Source organism: Pinus tabuliformis, chromosome X (assembly GCF_031772625.1).
Source record: "Pinus tabuliformis cultivar Carrire ecotype Pingquan chromosome X, CPIR1, whole genome shotgun sequence".
NCBI classification, from domain to species: Eukaryota; Viridiplantae; Streptophyta; class Pinopsida; order Pinales; family Pinaceae; genus Pinus; species Pinus tabuliformis.
This window is the reverse complement of record NC_142308.1, coordinates 730,563,573-730,588,355: the sequence shown is the minus strand read 5'-3', so window position 1 is coordinate 730,588,355 and position 24,783 is coordinate 730,563,573. Positions and strand designations below refer to the sequence as shown.

At 38.7% G+C, this 24,783-nt stretch overlaps 1 protein-coding gene across 1 annotated transcript in view; it reads left to right on the top strand.

Annotated features, from left to right (window-relative positions):
* The window catches only part of LOC149142008 (meiotic recombination protein SPO11-1-like), a 277,352-nt gene that overhangs the window by 251,377 nt on the left and 1,192 nt on the right, over positions 1 to 24,783 (top strand). The window lies entirely within an intron of this gene.

Here is a 24,783-nt window from a genome sequence, read left to right as displayed (position 1 = left end):
CTTTACCAGCACCTTGTCTTTTTGCAAAATGTTATATGTACATCTTATATTGATAGATATTTAGAAGCATTTTTACAAGACAAAGTAGAAAACCGAGTTTGGATTTATAATACATTTCAATTTCTTTCTTAGAAAGACATGGGATACAAAGGAGGTTCCCAAATATAAGAGGAAAATATTTTTAATTCTTATGTTGTAGATGCACAAACAGAACTTGATGGACTTCTTGCATTTCCTATCATTGCTTGGAGCATGTTTTTGTTGATGATCTAAACAATGCAAATGCTGAGGATGTCATTCTTGTGGCATTAGTAGTGGCATTTGAGTAGTCTATTCTTGTTTTGATTCTTTTCAGCAACATCAATTGATTTGTAAATTCTTGATTTTTTTTCTCCAAGTAAAATCTCATTGAGAAACCCAAGGGATGTCTCTTCACATTTCTGGTCGACATCGCCTATAAACCCATTTGATGTAGACTAGTGCACTTCAATTAGGGGCGCTCAAAGCAAGCTCTTGCTAACACAAAACTAACCACATGCCCAACAATATTGGAAACAACAAGTTGAGCTAAACCATTGGGCTTTACATTCTTGACTTATAATATGTAATATATATGATAAAAGTTTGAAATAGATATCTATGTTTAAGATTCCAATCTCTATCAACAATTCCTTGTATTTACTATTTCTTTAATTACAATTTTAAAATTGCTATCTCTATGAGATATTATCAATAATATATTTTATATTTTTTTTTGTGTGTGTTAGAGAGTGTCATGCATATAAATATCCATATGTGTGGTGTATTAACACATACCCATTAGTGTGGATTTGTGTCAAATAAATAAAATGATGTACGTCACAGTTATGAAGTCATGATAGGTTGTTACTGTGTAAGTGCATCTCACTTAGTGGCAACTGACCATAACAAGTGCATTCACAGGTTTCCAAATGTTACCCCAATTTTTTACTTTACCATTTCCTCCTTTTCCTCTAGCTTGCGAGAGTTAGCTTCTATATAATACTAACTAGTCATTTGTGCCAGAACTATCGTTTTTATATTTCCCAAGATTGAAGGAGAGTTGGGATCACACTAGAAAACAAATATGTTAGATGGAACACTAGAAGTAGAAGATTGGATCTTCATTGAAGAGCAAATATTTAAACCCACCCAAAAAAATCGGGAATCCAAAAGAGTAGAGGCCACTATATTATGTAGTAGATTGTACTATGACGGGGAAAAAGGGAAACACAGGAAGAGCAAGGGCAGGGGGCTCATCACTGACCCTAGAGTGAAGATCAACATAAAGTTTGCTTGGAATCTGGGTCATACCTTAAATAATGTGGCAACAATGCAAGCACTGGGTAAGCATATAATCAACACACACAAATAATATCAAAAGATTAAATCTCTATATCAATTCAAAATTAAATATAGAAAGCGGGAAGACTTTGCATATTTTAGCGTGAGGATTGATATTCACAGGTTTAGTTAGTGGACTAAATTGAAAACCCTAGTTTTTTTCAAAAGTTTAATAAGCTGTTGGATGAGCTGGAAAATAAGGGGCTTGATTTTCGCACAAATGGCTTGCAATTATCATAATAAAGTGACTATGGGATCACTTATCTCAATCATGACAATTCCATTTAATGAGAGACATTAGTCTCACCTCGTCACCCTGGAAAAAACCAGAGCATTGGAGGTTGCATAAGGAGGTTAGTAAAAGGAGTTGCAGGGGACATAGAGCATCAAATTTCCTGCAGAGAAGACTTCGTTGCACTAATGATCGATTGTGGCGTAGATATTTCAAGAGCATGATCTCAAAGGAAGGTTGTCATGTTGGCTGAGGAAGTGACTGCTGTAAGAGAAAGTGATATAGCTCAAGAAGAAGAGAGGAGTTGAATCAGTATCACAACTTTGAACTTTAAGAGGGTGAAGTTGTTGGCAATATTTGAGAAAATTTAGAATGAATCAAGGGAAAAATGAAGACTAAGCACTTGGAGGAAAAGGTAAAGTAAATAATCTAGAGGAAAAAAATGGAAGAAAGAAGTCGGAGTCTTGAGCAACACAATGAAGATGATCTTGGTGAGGATGGAGGTCTTGTAGCACATGCGAAAGCTCTAGGCCTAAAGAGTTAGAGACCCCATTTATATTTTAGGAAATGAATGGAAGTACAAAGAATTCAAGGGAAGTGACAATGACATAGAGTGAAGCCCATGAGTAGAGCGATTGTCATCCCAATAAAGGTAGAAACTTCTCTGATGAGTTTTCTTACTGGCATGGTCATACAGAATTCAAGTGTGAGGAGTCAAGTTGAAAAAGTGTCTCTCATTTTGTAATTTGAGTTGAAATAACACATCGTACCTGCTTCAGTTCTTCAGGAAAAAAATGAAGTGCACAAATATTTAACACAATCCAAAAGCACCTGAAAGTAGTCTATTTATATCTTGTAAAAACTACAGCTGAATTTGGTGGCTGCCTCCACATATGGGTGTGGCGGAGAGGACATGCAGTATATGTGAAATAATAATAAAATTCCCTATTGTTTTTGTTAAACTATCATTTTGTTGAGAAAATCTGTCAACTACTAATGTCCCTTGGCAGATTTACTTTCTTTTTATATCAGCAACCCCAAAAATGTACAATCAGGGAGAACAGCATGAAATCATCACTATTTTCTTTATTGGATGTTCCGCGTTTGCAAGGCAATCTTGAGGGTTGAAGGATATTTTTAAGTTTTTCCACTTCTATATCTAGGAAAAGGTTTTTCATCTCCCCCTCGGCAGGGAGGCTTTCAACGATGTTCAGAAAACATTGTGCGACTGTCCAATTTAGCCAGCTTTATATTTTTGCACTTTGAAGTTTTACAAGTCGACTATTTTCTCCTTTTCTGGTTTTTAAGAGCTTGATTTTGCACTTGGAAATTCTAATATTTTCCTTTTTCATCTTGTTTTAAACATCCTATATTTAGGTATAGCTTATAAATTGCATGAGATAAATAGGTTGTCATGATTCCTTAACGTCTTTAGGACCAGCAAAATATAATCCCGCATTACTTTGGTTTATAAGAATTTGATTTTGTATTTGATAATTTTTCTTTGATTAGATTTATTTATTTTGTGTTTAAATTGTTTTTTTCTCTGGATTATTTATTATTTGAAAAAATTATTATTATATTCGAATTTAAAATCTTAAAAGTAAGTCTCTCTCTTTTTATTTTTCATTGAAAATATTTTTTGTTATATTCCTCCATGGTGGGTGTTTCAACTCAGCATTAATGAGGAGGATGGTTTGTCAGATAGGAAAGGTAAAGGACGGGATGGCACCCTCCACCTATCATAGGATCAGTTCAGGGAATAATCGAGGAGCAGTCACCATAACCAAAGCCACCACCCCGAGAATTGAAGACCATTGTCGAGGGAGAATGGCTATGTTAGTTTGATGGAGAGTAAGGTAATTAATAGGAACAAAGGAGTATTGGCTCATCATGGTCTCAGTTGGGTTCAGTTCGAAGCTTGTTGGTGGACATAGAGATAGGGAGAGGATTCTAGAGATCACACAGAGAAATGAGAGGGAAGGACTCCCCACTACTAGTTACCTAGCTTCTATACCAGGTACTCTCACAGTCTATATTATTGTTTCCTTTTTGCTTGTCATGTCCTAATTTCGGTAATGGCTCTACTTTGGGCTTTTTTTCTACCCTTATTTTGTCTTTTATGGTCTCATTCCTCGCATGGAGAGGGTGGCGTACAATTTGAATTTGGTTTTCTATGGTTGATAAGGGCCAGATCCTTTGTGTTTTCTTCTGCTCTCTCGACTCTATTTTATCTAGTCTTATTCTTCCTTCTGGTTCGGCGCCCCTAGCCTTTGGTGTTTTTTTGAGTTCAAAGATTCACCCTAGTCTCTTTGGTCTCAATTGGTTAAGGGATTCCTTGGTTCCTGTTACCTAACACCTATGGGTGACCCTCATAAGAGAAATTTTCTCCAAGATTTGTCTTCAACCGGCAGCTAGCACCCCCTTGCAGCCACCTGATAGCTTGATGTGCAACTATTCACTGCCACATGAGTCAGCCATTGTGTGCCCTCAGTCATCTATTATGATCGTGTGTTTGAAGATGGGCCATCCAACCCCGAAGGTATGACTTTTCATTATGTAATTGGTGTGAAAATTTCTGAATCTACACATCATAAATCCTACTGCAATCACTGGTTTATCATCTCCTACTTGTTATTACATTCAACAAGTTATTTAATTTATAAACAGTGATGAAAAACACTACTGCAGACTACACTGACATACAAATCATAAACTGAAAATATATGAGACAAACACACAAGGGACACCGTTATTTTTGGACAACACGTCCCTGGAAAAACCCAATTCGGGAAAACCGGTGCAGCAGATAGAGGGTTTGTATTATTAAGCAAGCAGAATCTAAGTACAATAGGTTGCCTCTCACACCGACTAACCTTTCAGAGAAATATTGGCAACAAGAAATACATACAAGGGTTTACCTCGTTCTCCAAGTCACAACTGATCCACTGAGTGGCCTGACTCCGGCAAACACTGCGAAATCCCAACGCAATCACTGCTTGGGCCAGCGTCTTGCCTCTAGGAGACTGCATCACCCCTTCTGCTGGATCGATTTGCTGGAGGAAGACTGTTGTTCAGCCCTCCCGGCTCAGAACCTTGCTTCTCCAGCAAAATCTCGAACTTCTGACAAATATCTTGCACTACCACTACAAGAGACCCTCTTGGCCTGCGTTAGCACTGCGTGAGCCCCTTCCTGGGTTGAGTAGGCCTTTGCGCTGCCTCTCTGATGCTACTATTGCCTCTCTGCCTGGTACTCTTTGGCTGGGAACTCCTTTCCGATCCAAATCTCTTCTTCTGCCCCTCACTGCAACTCAGATCACTTGTTCGATTTTCTCAGCAAACCTCGCCCCAGAAAAATCGAACTGATTTGATCAACTTGGTGTATCTCCAACTGACCCTCAAGCCTCCTCTTATACTTTTCTTGTTGATGAATCAACGACCAAGATTAAGTCTCTAATCAATGGCTAAGATTAAAACAGACTTGATCCTTGCCTCTTAGCACCTTCTCACCCATATTTTTATTAATACCCATTAATATTTTTATTTTCCTAAGTTTAGACTTAGGAACCCATTAAAAATATTAATTATTTTAATAACTCACAATCCGGGCAGAATTTCTCCAAACGATTTCTGGGTCTTGGATATCTTATGTATTCTAGCCCCTCCACAAAATTTTGGAGCTAGAGCACATCCGATGCTACCCCAAACTCAACACTCCCTCTTAGCGAGGAATGTGCTCTAACAATACTTCCAATAGAAGCATCACACTGATCTACGACATCGGTCCTCTGTACTGTTGATGCTTGGCCTGTTGCCCTTCATCCACTGCACTGCTACACCTTGTACTACTTCCCATGACACTGCCACTGCCACTGCTGCATCTGTACTACAACTCCCTCTCAAAATGCTGCATCATGCTACCCATAGCACTGCCACTGCTAACTGTTGCATTGCAACTCAGTTGCTGAGAAGTAAGCAAATGAAAAGCCACCCAAAAAAAATTCTAACATGATGGTCAGTCTGGATGCCTTGTGATTCTGAAGCTACCTCCTCCACTAATCTGTGATGACCCTTTGCTGCTACTACGTTGCTGCAATCTACTTTGTGCCTCTCGCACTGCTGCAACCTCCACTGCGTTGATTCAGACTCTAGCACTCTAGCTCTGCAATTTCTCCATCATCCCTCGCACCAACTGACTCCTGTCATTCTACTACTTTCGTTAAGGGCTCCCGTAGCCGTATGTGATCCAAGAGTTTGGGCACCTTAAGGATCGCGCCCCTTTTTCATGTAATCCTCCCGACTACAGCTCTGTGTCATCCCACCTCTTCTCCAGAGGTGCATGAGCACTCATGGCACAATCCTCGTCATCATCCTCCTTGTCAGCTTTTGTTGGAGCAGCCTTCGAGTTAGACTTCTCTTCCTTACCCTTCTTCCAAGGGCACTAAGTGGTGAAATGTCCCAGTTCCCCACACCTGAAGTATCTTACTTTGGTTATGTCTTTAATTTTCCTCTTCTACTGCCCTGGTTGTCCCGTTGATGCGAGAGCTGCATCCTCCTCTTCCTCCTTCTTGACTCTGACTCCTTTGTCGCTACTTCTTGACTTGGTTAACCGCTTGATCCCTTCCTATCGAAGAGCTACCCACATCTCCTCCCAATTGGGGAGAGAAGCCTTGCCCAAGATGCTCTAGACAAAGGTCTCCCAGTCTTTAGTGACTGCATTCAGGGCAGTCCTAACCATGAACTCAGGATCTGGTGTAGACCCCAGGGAAGTCAGTTGGTCTTGAATCCCTTGCAACCTGAGAACGAAGGGATCGATTTCTTCTCCCTTCTGCATCTGATACTATCTCAGCTGGTTCACAAGCAACAACTTCCGTTGAACGGAAGTTCCATCGTACAAGGTGGTCAAGGCCTCCCACATTTCCCTTGTTGTTTCCTTTTCAACAATATGTGGGATCACATGATCCTTGACTCAGTCCAAGATCATGCACTTTGCCTTCGCTTGAGCCTCCTCGTATTTCTTGAGAGGATTAACATCAGCAGGTACAACCACCACTTTCAAGGCATAATCCTTGATGCAGATCCCTCAGTCCATTGACTGCCATCTCTACTCAAGTGTAGAACAGGTTCTCTTCTCCCTCTTTTACTACTGCCCCAGCAAGACTCTGATCTGGATTTCTTTGGCGCTAGAAATCCTCTAAGGAACAAGTTCTTTCCAGACTCCCTCTGAGTCTTGATTTCCTTCATGAAAATCCTTCCGCCAAATGTCGAATCACTCCTCTCCAATCCTCCTTTGCTACTGCTCAGCAACCCGGATCTAGATTTCTTTGGCAAGAAATTTGCTAAGGTAGTGACTCCCTCTACCTCGGCTTTGTCTCCTCAGACACTGTTCTGCACCAACAACAACAATGTCCCACCAACACCACAGATCGAATCTGCACTACTTCTCCTACCCCGGCCACTGATTGACCTAAGCCCCTCAGGCTCTGTGCTGGCCTAGAGAGCTGACGCAGTCACTGCGCGAGCTCCTCTTGGGTACTGCGTCACACTCCACTGGCTCAGAATGCTGACGTAGGCACAGCGTGAGGCTCTGCGTCACTCCTTCAACTGCTCCTCTTGCTCTGAAACAACGTTGTCACTCGGGACAATTGCTTCTCTGTAGCAGTTTCGCTGGATCTCCCGGCTGACGGCTTCAATGTCCTATGATCTGCAATGCTCTGATACCATGTGAAATTTATGAATCTACACATCATAAATCCTATTGCAATCACTGGTTTATCATCTCCTACTTTTTATTACACTCAACAAGTTATTTAATTTATAAAAAGTGATGAAAAAACTACTACAGACTACACTGACATACAGATCATAAACTGAAAATATATGAGACAAACACACCAGGGACACCATTATTTTTGGACAAAACGTCCCCGGAAAAACCCAATGCAGGAAAACTGGTGCAGCAGATTAAGGGTTTTTATTATTAAGCAAGCAGAATCTGAGTACAACAGGTTGCCTCTCACATCGGCTAACCTTTCAGAGAAATATCAGCGGTAAGAAATACATACGAGGGTTTTGTTGGCATTATGATACAAGTGTTGTCCTTGATGGCAACTCACACAGATGATAGTGCAGCAGATCAGTAGCAAAGAATTGATGATCAGACTACAAAGAATGAAGAAAGAAGAGTATATATGCAGGTTCAGAGTATATACACAGGTTCACTATATACCAAGTAGGGTATACACAAAGGTTATACGCAGGTTCACTATGTACCAAGTCGTGTATATACGCAGGTCTGCTATATACCAAGTAGGGTATACACGCAGGTTCACTATATACAAAGGCGCGTATATATGCAGGATTGCTGATCAAAAGTCGCGTATGCGTATGCACGCACTTTCATGCACGGAAAAGCGCGTACATGTGGGAAAGCTTATTTTTGGGTCCGTGGTATTTAGACCTATGGTTTTGGTCCTTGGTATTGCGTTCGAAGTGTTGAACCCAGGCATTGGGTCCCTAGTATTGGTTCTCAATGGTTTTGGACCATGGTATTGAGTAAGGCCTAAGACTATAAAAGGAGAAGAAGATCATTAGGCAAGGGCATGAAAAAAAGTCTTGAATATCTGATGAAGCATGAGATACAGTATGCAAGTTATGGGTTTATGATGCATTGCTTGATCTGAGCTAAGGAGGAATCTCACCAGTTGATGGAGAACAAGATCTAAGGATAGATCGGGATCAAATGGTTTGAAATGAATTATCTCTATATGGTTGATTATGCTTATTCTAGATCTGTATACTAATGCATGTAATGTTCTGAACTGGGTATAACTTAAGTTTGAAATAGCTGCAAGTCATGATTGAATATTTATATATTTGTACACGGGTTGTCTTTGGTGAAAGCGCGTATGTACGCGGGTTTGGTTCATCGTAGTAGTGTATACATTATGAAGTATAATATTTGAAGTTGCAGTTGGGTCTGATTGTTATTGCAGAGTTCTATTGTTTGCTCTGTGTTCTGGTGACTGTGTTGTTGACAGGGTTTCAGTGTTTCAGTGATTCAGAGATTAATGATGCTAGTATTGATTGTTTTTGTGCTTCAATGTTGTTGATGGGTCCAGTATGAAAATTGGATGAAACGTGGCCTTCAGATTATGATGTTGTGTTCCATGAGTATCCAATCTGAAAATTTATGAAACGTGGTACCTGGAGGAAGAAAGAGAAGGTTGTAGCCTTCTGTAGGTCGGCACCTACGTACTAGTACATCAGCTAGTACAAGAGCAAAGGGGGTGGTAGCTCCCTTCCAGTAGCAGCTGGAGAACGAGTAAAGGTTGGAGCATTTCAGTAGGCCGGCACCTACGTACTAGTAAATGGATCGGCTAGTACAAGAGCTAAGGGGGTTGTAGCTCCCTTCCAGAAGAGTCTGGAAAACGAGAGAGGGTTGTAGCCCTCTGTAGGTAGAAGCCTGCGTACTGGTATAAGACTGCACCAGTACAGAACTATTGTAAAATGAAGTTTCTTATTAAAAGAAGATAGAGACGACTTGCAGCAGGTGGTTTTCACCCACATTGGGTTTCCACCTTATATCATGGTGTTCATGTGTGCTTCTTGTGTGTGATGATCTGTGCTGTTTTACTGCACCTGCTTACTGTACATATGGTTAATGAAGTTTTGATGCACTAACTAAAGATCAACATTTAATGGATTAACTGAATCATAAGTATTCTGGATATATGCTAGTTGCATTAGACACAATTGCGTATACACGCGGGTTCCCTTAATTGAAGTAGCGTATATGTATCTAAGTATGGAAATGAAAAAGTTTTATTGATTTGATAATACTGATTCACCCCCCCTCTCAGTATTATTTCCAACAATTGGTATCAGAGCAGGTCCTTTGGTAGAAGCTTGATTGCTCAAAGGAGATCCGTAGAACAATGGGAAAGAAGCTTAAGAAGAAAGCGCCTAAGAAGAAGAAAACATCTCAGAAGAACTATGATAGTGGGAGAATTGATTGGGGAATATGTGGAAGAAGCACTTCAGATTCAGAATCACTTCAGAATGAAGATGAACAAGAACTATCAGGTATGAATTTGTTATCCTCTGGTGATACAGTTATCTATCCATTTGAAGATGATGAAAGTGATAACGAAACAACTGAATTTGCTTTTATGGGTGAGCAAGAAAGATATCAAATAGAGGTAGAATTTAAAAGGCTTACAGAGAAAATTAGAGATCAACAAGATTTGTTGAACAAAAGGGAAGGTGCCTTCAAAGAAGAATCTACCAAACTAAAAGCTCAACTAGAGGAAGGAAACAAGGTAAGGAAGCTATTCAAGGAAAAATGTCAAAAGTTGCAAGATGAAGTGACATCATTAAGAAATGAAGTAAATGAAAGGAGCACAACAATCAAGAAACTCAGAGAAAGATCTAGTTACTATGAAAGTCTTGAAGCTACGATCCTCTCACTAAAAGAAGATCTTGAAGAATCAAAGAAGAAGAATAAAGAACTACTCCAAGCTCATGAAAACCAAGAAAATGAAGTTCTCGATCTAAGACATCAGTTGGAAGAAGGAAGAAATGTTGAAGAAAACATGAAGCAATATCTTGAAAAGGAAGAGCAACATCAGGTTGAGGTAAATATTCTAAAAGATAAATTAGAAGAAAAGGATAAGCTCTTACGATTTCAAGATAGTACTAAGATCTTGGATGATATTCTTAGTAGTCAAAGGTCTCCTGCTATCAAAGCTGGTCTTGGTTTTCATGAATCTGTTGAAAAAGAATCTAGTTCACAAAGTAAGACAAGAGAATCTAACGCAAAATCTGAAATTCTCAACAAGGAGATGAGAGGTCAACCCCATCAACAGCCAAGGAAAGAAATTCTTCAAAGAAAATCTTTTACTCCTCCGATGAATAATGTTGAATGTTATGTATGTCACAATCTTGGACATGTTGCATCCAGATGCAGAAGAAGAGTGGTTAAAGACCGTCATGCAGAAAGATCATCACATTCCAGGTACTTTAATGGATATTGTTTTTCTTGCAATATGTTTGGTCACAAAGCTGCTGATTGCTATAGGAGGAATATGAAACATGTAAGATGTTATGCATGTAACAAGCTTGGACATACAGCAAAGGAATGCAGGAACAAAGTATGGGCACCATACCAAAAGGAGAAAACATCATCATCACACTTGAAGATATGGAAGAAGAAGGAAGTACAGTCAGAAAGATGTGGCACAACACAATATACAGACATAACAGACTCAAAGGGAGCTGAAAGTGTAAAACTTCAGTGTCCTAAATCTCATACGCAAGTTTCATAAAGGGAAGTCACGTATATACGCGAGTTAGTCAATGCACAGTTGCGTATATGTCAGTTTAAAGAAAAGCAGTGGGACGGGCTCAGAAAAAGGGTCTGATATGATTCAGTCCATTATTTGCTCTGTTTGATAATGGTTACAATCTGCTAATGATGTGTGGAAATGTCTTGATACTCATAATATGTTTAGAAGTGTTTTTGATCCTAACTTGATGATGATACTTCTTGCTGATATATGCATGATCAGATCTGACAGTAAACAGATGGCACAGGTTCAGGGGGAGTTTATGTTTTGAATAATGCATTGTTGGCATTATGGTTAGTAGTCCTTGGTGATGATGCTTATATGGCTAAATGATATATCGTGCTATGATATGGTTATGAGTTATCCATGACAAATCTCATATGATTCTTGGGGTTACATAGTTGATGTTCAGATCAGATTTGTGGTTGATTCTCTGATGATGCATATATGGTGTTTACATGGTGATCTTCATAAGGATAAGGAGAAGTACAAAGCTTGAATACACATCTTCTTTACTTGATGATGAGTTACTCATATGTTGCTGTCATCATATGCATAAAGATCATATAATACAGTTATGATGCAGGTTTCCTATAATTCTTGGCGCTCATGTGGATGAGGATTGTTGCTGTTGATGATATCAAGAAGTCTTGTCTTGAGCTCTAGATACATAGTGCTGGATACATGGAGTTGCATTGTTGGAGATATGATGATGATGAGTTCTTACCTATATGATGATAGGTTGATACTCACATATGTTGATTGATGATTGTCAGATAAGGGATATTCCCATGTAATGTTACATGGATGGTATATAAGATCATGCAGATCTTGATGATGATGAGATGACTATGGTGTCTTTCACATATGATATAATGAGAATGATTTTATGATGATGTTCAAAAGGATGAGTTGATATCTATATGCAGACATACCTTGTTACAGAACATTTACAGGTTGCTGATCTGAAAATGGTTGTACGTGAGTTTTATGAAGAACATCCGCGTATATACGCTTGTTTCTGTGGATATAGTCGCGTATATGTTGGTTTGATTTGATTTCAGGTAGAACAGGTGCAGAAGGAGAACATGGTTGTTGATCTAAATGATGATTGACAGATGCTGCTTGTTTTAAATATTTCGTCTCTATGTTATGTATATCCTTTATTATTATCAAGGTCATGTAACAGCCTACTTTGGTTTCCCCACTATGCTTGGGATGAATGATGTTATACTCTTGTATTATCATATGTAAACTTTTGGTATATCCCCACTTTGATGGGAGATGGATGTATGCATGAGTCCCTGGTGATAGGAAGGTCATTTATGATGTATAGAGTCATGTTCTTTTTGTAGAACATCTTTTTGCAGACCTTGCTTACAATCAGGGGAGCATGATCAACACACTTCAGCAGAGCAGAGACTTCAGCATGTACTTAGAGGGAGCATGGACAGATTGGTACACCTTGGCATATACAAAGGGGGAGCTCATTCAGAGATTTTAGAAAGTACTCAGGGGGAGTATGGACAACGGAATGTATATCAAGAAAGAGAATATCTTGGTCCGCCCTTTGCCCTTGATGTCAAAGGGGGAGAGTGATTTGGTGTTGTTGCCATCAAGTCCAAAGGGGGAGATTGTTGGCATTATGATGCATGTGTTGTACTTGATGGCAACCCACTCGTAGAAGAAACAACTCACTTATATATAACTAGATGAATCTACAGAAGAGATATCAGATGTGACAGAATACATGGGATGCAGAAAGGAATCAGATGACAGTTCTCAGTACGACAAGTTAGCTTTGCCATCAAGTCCAAAGGGGGAGATTGTTGGCATTATGATACAAGTGTTGTCCTTGATGGCAACTCACACAGATGATAGTGCAGCAGATCAGTAGCAAAGATTGATGATCAGACTACAAAGAATGAAGAAAGAAGAGTATATATGCAGGTTCAGAGTATATACGCAGGTTCACTATATACCAAGTAGGGTATACACACAGGTTATACGCAGGTTCACTATGTACCAAGTCGCGTATATACGCAGGTTCGCTATATACCAAGTAGGGTATACACGCAGGTTATACATGCAGGTTCACTATATACAAAGGCGCATATACATGCAGGATTGCTGATCAAAAGTCGCGTATGCGTATGCACGCACTTTCATGCACAGAAAAGCGCATACATGTGGGAAAGCTTATTTTTGGGTCCGTGGTATTTAGACCTATGGTTTTGGTCCTTGGTATTGCGTCCGAAGTGTTGAACCCAGGTATTGGGTCCCTAGTATTGGTTCTCAATGGTTTTGGACTATGGTATTGAGTAAGGCCTAAGACTATAAAAGGAGAAGAAGATCATTAGGCAAGGGCATGAAAAAAAGTCTTGAATATCTGATGAAGCATGAGATATAGTATGCAGGTTATGGGTTTATGATGCATTGCTTGATCTGAGCTAAGGAGGAATCTCACCGGTTGATGGAGAACAAGATCTAGTACAAGAGCAAAGGGGGTGGTAGCTCCCTTCCAGTAGCAGCTAGAGAACGAGTAAAGGTTGGAGCATTTCAGTAGGCCGGCACCTACGTACTAGTAAATGGATCGACTAGTACAAGAGCTAAGGGGGTTGTAGCTCCCTTCCAGGAGAGTCTGGAAAACGAGAGAGGGTTGTAGCCCTCTGTAGGTAGAAGCCTGCGTACTGGTATAAAACTGCACCAATACAAAACTATTGTAAAATGAAGTTTCTTATTAAAAGAAGATAGAGAAGACTTGCAGCAGGTGGTTTTCACCCACATTGGGTTTCCACCTTATATCATGGTGTTCATGTGTTCTTCTTGTGTGTGATGATCTGTTCTGTTTTATTGCACCTGCTTACTGTACATATGGTTAATGAAGTTCTGATGCACTAACTAAAGATCAACATTTAATGGATTAACTGAATCATAAGTATTCTGGATATACGCTAGTTGCATTAGACACAGTTGCGTATACATGCGGGTTCCCTTAATTGAAGTAGCATATATGTATCTAAGTATGGAAATGAAAAAGTTTTATTGATTTGATAATACTGATTCGCCCCCCCTCTCAGTATTATTTCCAATAGGTTTACCTCGTTCTCCAAGTCACAACTGATCCACTGAGTGGCCTGACTCCAACAAACACTACAAAATACCAAAACAATCACTGCTTGGGCCAACATCTTGCCTCTAGAAGACTGCGTCACCCCTTCTGCTGGATCGATTTGCTGGAGGAAGACTGTTGTTCAGCCCTCCTGGCTCAGAACCTCGCTTCTCCAACAAAATCTCGAACTTCTGACGAATATCCTACATTGCCACAGCAAGAGACGCTCTTGGCCTACATCAGCACTGCGTGAGCCCCTTCCTGGGCTGCGTAGGCCTCTGTGTTGCCTCTCTAATGCTACCACTACCTCTCTGCTTTGTACTCTTTGGCTCGAAAGGCCTTTCCATCCAAATCTCTGCTTTTGCCCCTCTCACTGCAACTCAGATCACTTGTTCGATTTTCTCAGAAAACCTCACCCCAGAAAAATCGAACTGATTTAATCAACTTGGTGTATCTCCAACTGACCCTCAAGCCTCCTCTTCTACTTTTCCTATTGATAAATCAACGACCGAGATTAAGTCCCTAATCAATGGCTAAGATTAAAACAGCCTTGATCCTCGCCTCTTAGAAGCTTCTCACCAACATTTTTATTAATACCCATTAATATTTTTATTTTCCTAAGTTTAGACTTAGGAACCCATTAAAAATATTAATTATTTTAATAACTCACAATCCGGGCGGAATTTCTCCAAACGATTTATGGGTCTTGGAGATCTTATGTATTCTAGCCCCTTCACAAAATTTCGGAGCTAGAGAACATCCGATGCTACACCAAAATCAACAATTGTGTGTTTACGCTTTCTTTTCTTGGGCACATTTGGGCATGGATTAGTGGGGATATTCGGCGGAAAGAACGAGCTTTGACTTGTACCCTTGTTCCCTTACCTCAACTTGGGTGCTAATCTTGGATCCTAGTCCCGTGGGATCCCCTCTATGAGCTATTAGCTTTAGGAGTGGCACTACATGGGAAACCTTGATTTTGGTTGTGTGGTCCCGCTTCCCAACACCATATATCTAACTCCCCTCTACTCATTACAATCGCTTTTTTCACATTTTCCCATCTAGGTCCACATTTGTCCATTGGGTCCACAAGGTGTTAGCCACCCCTTCCTTTGTCCACATTTTGGGTCGTGCCTGGAACAACGCCCCGGAGGTTGATGCATCTGAAAAAAAAGGTAAAAGCATAATATGGACACATACAATAGGAAATGTACCACAAAATGCAAAAGATGACCAGGACAAAAGAATTTAGCACGTGGGCAAAAGCCAAACATGAGCTCCCCCCCCCCCAATCATTATGGTCGGCACTCACTCTCATCCCCTTGAGCCTCGAGCAATAAAAGGAAGAAAAATCAGTAAAAGGCAAAAGGCATATGAAGAAGTGTGGAAAAACAAAGGTCAGGGTAACTCATGTACCATGATCGCTCCGTCCTACATTCATACACCCAAGGTGCGGGCCTCCTTTATCATAGTTACCCTTATACCATGGCATCTGGCCTGGAGCCTTCCCTCTTGCCCCACTCCATTCCACCATTATTTCACATGACACCTGCGATTTGATGGATCTACCATGTGTTGAATTTCCACGACCTTGGGTCTAGGTTAGAGTCTTAAAATCACTGAAGCTACCAAACCAAGATTCTCAACCATAAACGACTTTGCACAGCGGAAATATAAAGCAATAAATCACATATGCACAATATACACAGTTTTAAACAGAATTGTACAATAATATACAATCACCAATCTTTGTTATATTAATCCAAATCTGATATATACAACAATCTATGGTTACAAGATACAATGAAAAACTTCGTTGCGCAACTTCTATGTCGTATCTTGTCCTGTCGGTCCTTCGCTCCTGTATTGCTCACTAGTAGTGCCTTAGTCCATCAGGGCATCTACACATCGAGACTCCAAGAGGTCTGCCTCCTATCACTGTTGCAAGTCACGTCTGCTACAATGAACACAGGCTCATCAACTACTCTCTGGGTTGGCCAATTCCCGAGCTCCAATCTGCCACGCTAGCAACAACTTTAGTCCATCAAAGTGTTGCACTTTGGCACCATCCTTCACCCAACCTTCAACTGCTCTTCGTCCTTCAAGATAGCTCGTCTAGGGCTACTTTGGGTAGCCAACACGCTGCCCTCCAACCAGCTCTTTGACACCCAATCTCGTCACTGTTGGATCTGCACCTAAAATGACTTTTCTCCAGCTTGGAATGTCATATAATTGGCTCCAACAGGTTGCTTGACAATCTGATCCAAACTGGTCAAATACTTGACCCAATACACCTCAAAACATTGTTGTTCACCTTGCTGCATTGTTGTTACTGCATCACTGAATAGGGCATACCTATCAGCCCTCTAACCTTCACAAAAATTTAGCACTTCAAGCCTCTAGGGCTACGGTTCTCCAAGGTGAGACTCTTTGACCACCACGTTGCTCCTTGTTGGTTTTATACCCTCAATGCAGCACCTAGAACAACCTCAAGTTGTTGGCTATGGCCTGTGGCCTAGCTCAGCAACTTGTAGCTTTTGTCTCCACAACAGACCCACACAAATGCCCTTAACAACTGTGTTTATCCTTCTATTGTCCTTGGCCTAGACATCCCTTCACGTTGGCCCTAATCCGCACTTAAGACAACCCTATTCACACCTTAAAACAGTCCTTTCTCCTCCACACTGTCACCTACAACAAACAGAGAAACCACGCTGTCCCTTAGGGCTTCTTTCACACTGTCTTTAGGTCTTCTTCTTACTGCGGTTTAGCTCCAATTCTGTCCTGCAAACCCAGCCAAAGAACAACCCTTAACACAAGCAAAACAACCCTTCAAATGTGCCACGCTCTCCCTACAGCTCCTGCAGCCCAATCACAGCTCCTGCAAGTAATATGAAAGAGAGTGTCTTTGAATCTTAAATCATAAAGGAAATAGACACTTAATTTTTAAACTAATAAAAAGATTAATAATATTAGATGATTTAGTAGATTTAAAGAAAATAAAATGAGGTATTTAAATGTTTTGATGACAATTTAGTTAAAATAATTTTATAATTAATTCATAACCTTCAAAATAATAATTATAAATAAATTTAATTTAATTATATAAAAAATGAATTGATAAATTTAAAAAGAGAAAATTATAAAAAATATTTTTAACTTAAGAATATTAATATAATCCAATTCATTAATATTTTTGTTTTATATTAAATAAGATATATTTTATATTAAGTATGATATAACTCAATATCATATAGGTGAAAAAAGTGGATATTAATTCAATATCATATTTCCGAATAAAAAATAATAATTAGAATAAATAAAACATGTTGTTACTTTGACTCTCTTTCACGTACAAGTACAAATATATGAGTATAAGAAAAGAAACCTATGTTAAATTTGTTTCTATTTATTTGTGCCTAAAAACACCCTCCCTTCTGTTTATGTGTTTCGGCTCTCCTATACTTGTAAACCCTTCGTCTATGTTGTGCTTTTAAAGATGAAGCCCCTACCACATATTCATTACGTTCCAAAAAACAAAAGAACTTTTGAGTGCACAAGCCCCCAAAGAATTTAGATATCTGGCCATGCTCATAAGGGATGCACGAAACAAAGATTACATTAAGTATGTACAAGCAGCCTGAAATATAAAACGATTTATGTAATACAGCATGCTAGTTATAACTTATAATTGACTTAGATTCATATTAGCGAAGTATTTTACATACCTCACATTGATATGTATGTGAAATAATTAATATAATATTTATATTTAATTTGTCAAAGGCTATTGCAGGGATAAAATTGTTCGTTACACTGAGCATTGCCTTGATATCTTGTTATTATGATTGTGTGCATAGGGCAGAGACACATATTTATATTTAATTTGTCAAAGGCTATTGCAGGCATAAAGTTGTTCGTTACACTAAGCATTGCTTTGATATCTTGTTATTAGGATTGTGTGCATATGGCACAGATACATATTATACAATAATACTATGATTGTGTGCATATGGCACAGACACATATTATACAAAATTCTATTGGTTTATTTTGTTTGTGTGTTTTTATGCCATCGATTTTATTTATATAAAAGAAAGAAAAAGAGAAAGAAATTATTTTAATGTTGACGAAGTTAAAGATAGTTTATGGTATAGATTGCTTCTTCATTTGCTTGATGTATTTGGTCTTTTTTCTGTGAAGCATCACAATAAATGCTCTCAGCTTCTCGGCAAATTCCTCGCTAAATAGATTCCTTTTTGTGCTTTTATGGAATGGATTTCATTTATATAAAAGAAAGAAAGAAAGAAATTATTTTAACATCTACGAAGCTAAAGATAGTCTATGGGACAGATTGCTTCTTCATTTGCTTGATGTATTCAACATTTTTTCTGTGCAGCTTCACAGTAAATGCTCTCAGCTTCTCGGCAAACCCCTCGCTAAATAGATTATCCCAAGAGCTAGTTGCCAGCATATCTGCATAACTTTCCCTGTTGTCTTTGAAGGCCTCACATTCTAAAATGAAATTCTTTTTTGTTTCCACTTTTCCGGAAGAACAAAAGATGCATACTTTTTCCTCCCACACTTCTTTTGGCCTTTTCCAGAGCCTTGTTTCACAACACAGTTGATGAGAATTATTTCTTAACTAAGCATTAAGAATTTTGGCTCTCCAAGAAATATTGTCCTCTATGTATGCTTTTGGTTGATGACTATGAGTGGGATTAAACACTTCAATATAGTACTTTTTCTTTCTTCCTAGCTCCTTATCCCAAGCACACTTGTGGAACTTATCCATAACAAAAGCTTTTATCTATTTGTTGTTTATGGGACACGTGTCCAAGCAAATACCCCATTTACTAAACCATTTGATATTTTGTTGCATTCAAGTTTTTTTTTTTTGCACAATCTGTCATTAAAGACAACCTTAGGCCATCTACCCTCTTCCATTTGCTCAATTTTTTTTAAATACCTTATGACTCGAACCATAGCAATTGCCTTCAATAGGAGCAACGCTTGTTTCACTTAACAATATAACATAAGGAACTACATGTTCAATCTTAAATTTGTTTGTAATCAAACTCTTTTGAATTTTCTCAATTTGTCTCCACTGCATGTTGGATGTATTGCTGGCCCATAGTTCACAACCATAGAGAATCACCGGAATCACTAGAAGCCCAAAAAGAATTTGAGTGGCTTTCCAGTCCCATAACTCAGCGTCTCGACACCTATTTTGAAAAGCATAAAATGTTTTCCAATCCCCCAAATTTCTTTTCTTTTCTTTCTACAACCATTCCAACTTAGATTTTTGTTGAAATCAATTCCGAGATATTTGTAATCCGCAACTTCTTCCAAAATATTGTCTTCAAAGTTGCAGAACTTATACTGCTTTTAAAATTTATATGAAATAAAATATATAATTTTTTAAATATATATTAAAATTAATAAAAAATAAATTTTAAATAAATAATATTGGAAAATTTATATATAATTTTCAAAAATATTGATTCTAAAGTTTATTTATTATATGAAAAAAATTATAATAAATTCATCATTCATATTTCATCATTATTTTTATTTATTAATGTAAAATAAATAGGTTTCAAAATAATTATCATAATTTAATATATTTTAAAATATTTTAATCTTTATTTTAAATTAAAATATATTAATAATCTATTCAAATTAATAATTTTGTTGTTTGAGTGGAATTCATTAGCATAATAAAGTAACATGATGTAAATGCAAATGCAAAGTGTAATTCAAAAATTTGTTTAATATATATATTTTAAATTTAATTAAAATATATTTGAAAAGTAATTTACTAATATCTTAAACCAAATATGAATATTGGAAAATTGTTAATCTAAATTTATTTAAATAAAAAGTTTAATAAAAAATATAATATATTTTAAAGTTATAAGATTTAATCTCTGATCGGGATGTGAGTCGATGGATAGAGTCATTAACGCTGTCATAATGATAAGGACAGGAAGGGATAGTGCCACCACCTCCCACACACTTATGCGCAGGGCGGGGTGGTCGTCGACAGGCTTAAGGCAGGCAAGAGGAGAGAAGGTGGCATTTGCATGCAATGGAGTTTACTGACTGCAAAGAGGGAACAATTTGGAGGGTGTAAGCACAAAGGTGATGGCGACGAAAGAGGAGCGGAGACATTGGCAAGGCGAGGAGATACAACATCTACAAACGCGGATAATCAGGTATGTTAACTGGCTCCACCTACATTCCGTTATGCTTCCCTTCGTCTGGTATGGTAACTGGGGCTTGCATGGGGGCATGGGGTTTGTGTGGGTGAGTAACAAGAGCAGGGGAACTAGCTTAGAGGAGGCGGTCTGAGGGAACAATCCTAGGTCCAGGGGCTCTGCTCGGGTGTCTCTTAAGTTCGGCATTATGTTATCTTGCATGGGGATTATAGGCATGGGATGGGAGGGAGCATTCCCGAGTGAACTACTGTTTCTTGTATGCTTGGAAAACCTAGGAGTCGAGGGTAAGGATGGGGCAATTATCGTTGCGGTCGAACCAATCTGATTCCTGAAATTCTCTAACGCCAAGCCCCTAAGGAGCGTCAGGCCAGGGAAGATTGTCGCTAGTTGAGGTCTTTTGAAATGGGGGAATTGGCACGCAGGGAAGGTTGGCCAGGCCAGCTTAAGCCATTCGTTGGGAAGGAGGGTAGTGAGCAAGCTTTGGGCAAGATGCCTTGTGGGTGTTGGGCTTCAAATTTCAGGTCGCGGGGAGGCTTCGAGCCACGCTAAGCGGTGGCTAAGTCAGGGGGAATGGGGGCAGAGATAGTGAGCGAGGGGCAAAGGAGATGAGGGGCGTGATTCCTGCAGGCTTGACCTCTGGGTTACAAGTTTGATTGGTTTCCATGCACCTCGCCCCCAAGACCACGGTCGCAGCGCGAGCAAGGCAGGGGTCATGCAGGGGCGTCTCGGGAATCTCGGGTGGAGGCCCCTTATGCTCGAGAGTTATGTGCATAAATCATGGGTGAAAGATTTGTTGCATTGTCAGAACCATGGGATAAAGGCAATTCAGAAATTAACATTTTGGAAATTATGGTTTCTTGCCTGACAACAGGTCAGTTGGGAGGTAAATATCCTCGTCCAAGAAAAGCACAAAGATTTGTTGTTGAACGACATTTTGCTTAACGATGTTGGAAGGTGACCGAAAGGTACAGGGGTATTGATGCTATGGGTTGAGCAGCGGCTACCAAGGGCCGCGGGAAGAGACCACGGGGGAGCTAGGTCGAGGCGAAGCCGAGCACCACGAACAAACGTCGGGGCAGGAAGCCCGTGGCCAACTTGATCCAGGGAGAAGTGGTTGCATATGCGGGGGGCACCAGAGGGGAAATCAAATGGCTCATATCCGAATTGGAGGAAAATATAAATTGGCAGGCGAGTGTGGAGGCAGGGACACGAAGGATTGGAAGATCCTGATTTCGAACCCGGGACACACTGTAGGCCGAGAGACACAATACAAACAGTCCATTTATCTGTATTGGCTCATGAAATGCCTCCTGAGCAAGGCCATGGAGCAAATCTAGACGACTGTTGTCCAAGACTTTCCAAATTATAAACAGGACTTTCAAAAACTGCAATTTCAATTGCAAAAGCAGGATGGTTGCTTGGATCGTATAGAGAAACATTTCCCATGCCTGTTCATGCCGACCAAGCTGCCAGGCTCTAACGCGAAAGATCCAGCCCCGATGGCTTCGGCTTATGCTGAGCAAGAGGAATAGAATGTTGACTCTTAGTCCTTTTTTTATTCGTTTTCATGCGGATAGCGTTTAATTTACAATTTGCAGTCATATATATATATATATATATATATATATATATATATATATATATATACAACTAGAATATGGTTGTCGACATGACAATCAAGTTCATATAGCTTGGATAGATAGGCTAAGTATTTTTTCCTACGGGACAACTTATAATGTGGTTAGGTGGTCAACAGATTTGGTTTCCCGCTGGGCAAGTTGAGACCACCTAACCAGGATCTATATGTGTGTAACTTGCCTACTTATTTTGTAATGAAAAATAAGGATCTACCAAGCTTAACAAAAAAAAAGTTATAAGATTTTAAAATTATATAGTTTTAATAATTAATTAATTATACAAGTGGTAAAACATGAAAAATACATTTATATTTAATATATTATTATACCAATAAATAAAGTTCCATAGATCATCTCCATGTCTAGTTAGATTTTAAAATGTCTTTGGTTAAAGATGATGTTACTATTTTTCTTTATGATATGTTATTTTTCTATTATATGTAATTGTGAATTTGGAAAAACATAAAGATAAATTATAACTTGAGATAATATTTGATATTACATAGGAATAAGGTTAAGCATTATTGAAAAAGTGTATAATTTTAATGGAGGTAGCTTAGGCAATGATTACAAGCAAATCATATTTATGTCGAAATTATTGGAGCTCATCTTATTAGAATGTAAGGAAACAAGTTTGAGGCTTGTTACCCATTATTTTTATTGGATAAGCATAAAGGACCTTGGAGATTGGAATTGCATAGCAAAATTAAAGGAAATTTCCAAAGAAAATCATTGTCCAATAATTTGTCACCCTTCATTTATGCCTTGGGTTTTAGTGAGCAAAGCCAACCTAATTTTTAGCTAAATTTGCAAGCCTAAATGTATTTATTATAACAACCTAGAATCTAGTTTCAAAGAGAATGTTTCACCATTAATCAATTGTTGAAAATTGTTTCTAGATCTATGGGATAGAGTTACTACCATCATGTGGAATGGCATGCCTCAAACCAAACAAAAAGGTTCATTCAGGGTTAAAGGCCAAGGGGAGTGACCTACTTGCTAGAGTTTATAGTGATGTTTGAGCATATTTGTAGCTCTCACTAAGAAAATTATCTAAACCCCTGAAGGATCAAGGATTCAAGCACATTATTTCAGGTTCAAATCACATTTTTAATGCATATTATAGTGAACCCTTTGGCAGACTTAATAAGGAGAAATGATTTGGGCATTTTCTTCCACCATATCTAAAGTCTAATAAATTATATAGGTATGAAGAAGATTGAGCACCTAAGCTCAAGAGAAGGATATTATCATAGCAAGGTAGAATGTGTACACACCTGGAATGCTCCATTAATTTGGTACTTAATATCCACATTTGGAAGACAATTGTAACAATCTTGACACCTAATCAAATTTAAAATTTATCTAGGTCAACATCTAACAAGGTTGTTGTGTAGGAACAAAGTATAACCTTGCGAAGAATTTTGAAAGAAGTAGGTGGTGTATTATGAACTACTTTAGGTGTAGTCCTTTGACCTAAATCTAAGACATAATAGCCCAAGAGACCAAAGCTAAAGTACATCAGTTTGAAGGAATGAGGTTTTCATGTGTGTGTGTGTAGTAAACATGTGGGAGTCAGTGTAAAACTACCTATTGCACACAAGGCCAACATATAATTTTAATGTTTGTGTGAATTGGAAGTAGGCCAACTCTTTGCATGTTAAAGGAAGAGAGGAATTTGTTGCTACATTGGAGTTTATTTGTCCACATTGTAGGGGTGTTGTAAATTTGGCATGACATGAATCTAATCACTATCGAATACTTCAAGCCCCTACATTCATCTTTGTAGGAGGATTTGGGGATGTTATTGGCATAGGAGATAACCTATGGAAGTTGAGCATTTCTTTTCGAAACCCACTTATCACACTTGAAATCCCACTCAATGACCTTGAATGAAGACATGAGATCTTTCTTGCATGGCTTATGAAAGAGCTAGTCTTGGAAGAAATATTGAAGGAAAGGGTTACGCATTTCGGGCTTGTGCACCTGTGTTTGGGAAAGAGCCTAGAGTGTTGTGATGGTAGGTCGAAGACATATTGGAGAAATTCAAGCATAGAAGGGTCTTTGGAGGCTGGATGCTACAAGTAGGAGCCCACCTTTGATGAGGTGTCCCTCTTTTGGAGGAATTTTGAGGTAAAATTATACGCGTGGCTTGAAAAGGGCTCTAGTTAGTATTTTTTAATATTATTTAATTTATAAAGAGGATTTATACCCGCACCATAGGCCAAATTAGGGGATTGTACTTAGGAAAAATATTATTTTGTTATAAGAAAAAGTTGAGCCTTTCTCCCTATAAATGGAGAGGTATTTCCCTCATTTTCTCATGGTTGGATTAGGGGAGAAATCCCTCAGAAGTCTAAAATCTTCCTTTTTTATCTTAATTTTGGCTATGTACAGATGAGTTGAGTGACCTCTTGGAGAGTCTTTGTTGACGTGGATAGTTTTCTCTTCTTAATGAATATTTGTAGATCTTTGAATAGATGCGTGATAATTTAAGTGGTCTTTTTTCATTTCAGTGATGTTAATGGCTAATGGCTATTAAGTGTTAATCAAACTGTTGCTGGGATTTTTATATCATTGTCTGTCTCAGACATACCCTCCGTCAAGCTCTTTTGAGAAGACTTAGGTGGAGTTAGGTGAAGCTCACTCCGCTATCCCATCTTTGAAGATTGTAAGATGCCTAGGTCAAACTTTTAGGATACATGAGTGGGTCTCCCCTAGTATTTGAAGCTAAATCTACTCCATTTCTATTCAAATGTGTTGCTTCTTTAGGCCATATGGCCCAAAATATATTGCAAGCTAAAACAGTGATCTTGTATCCTCCATTACCTTTTTTTTTTTTAAATTATTAGGATTTACACTTCAAAGTCAA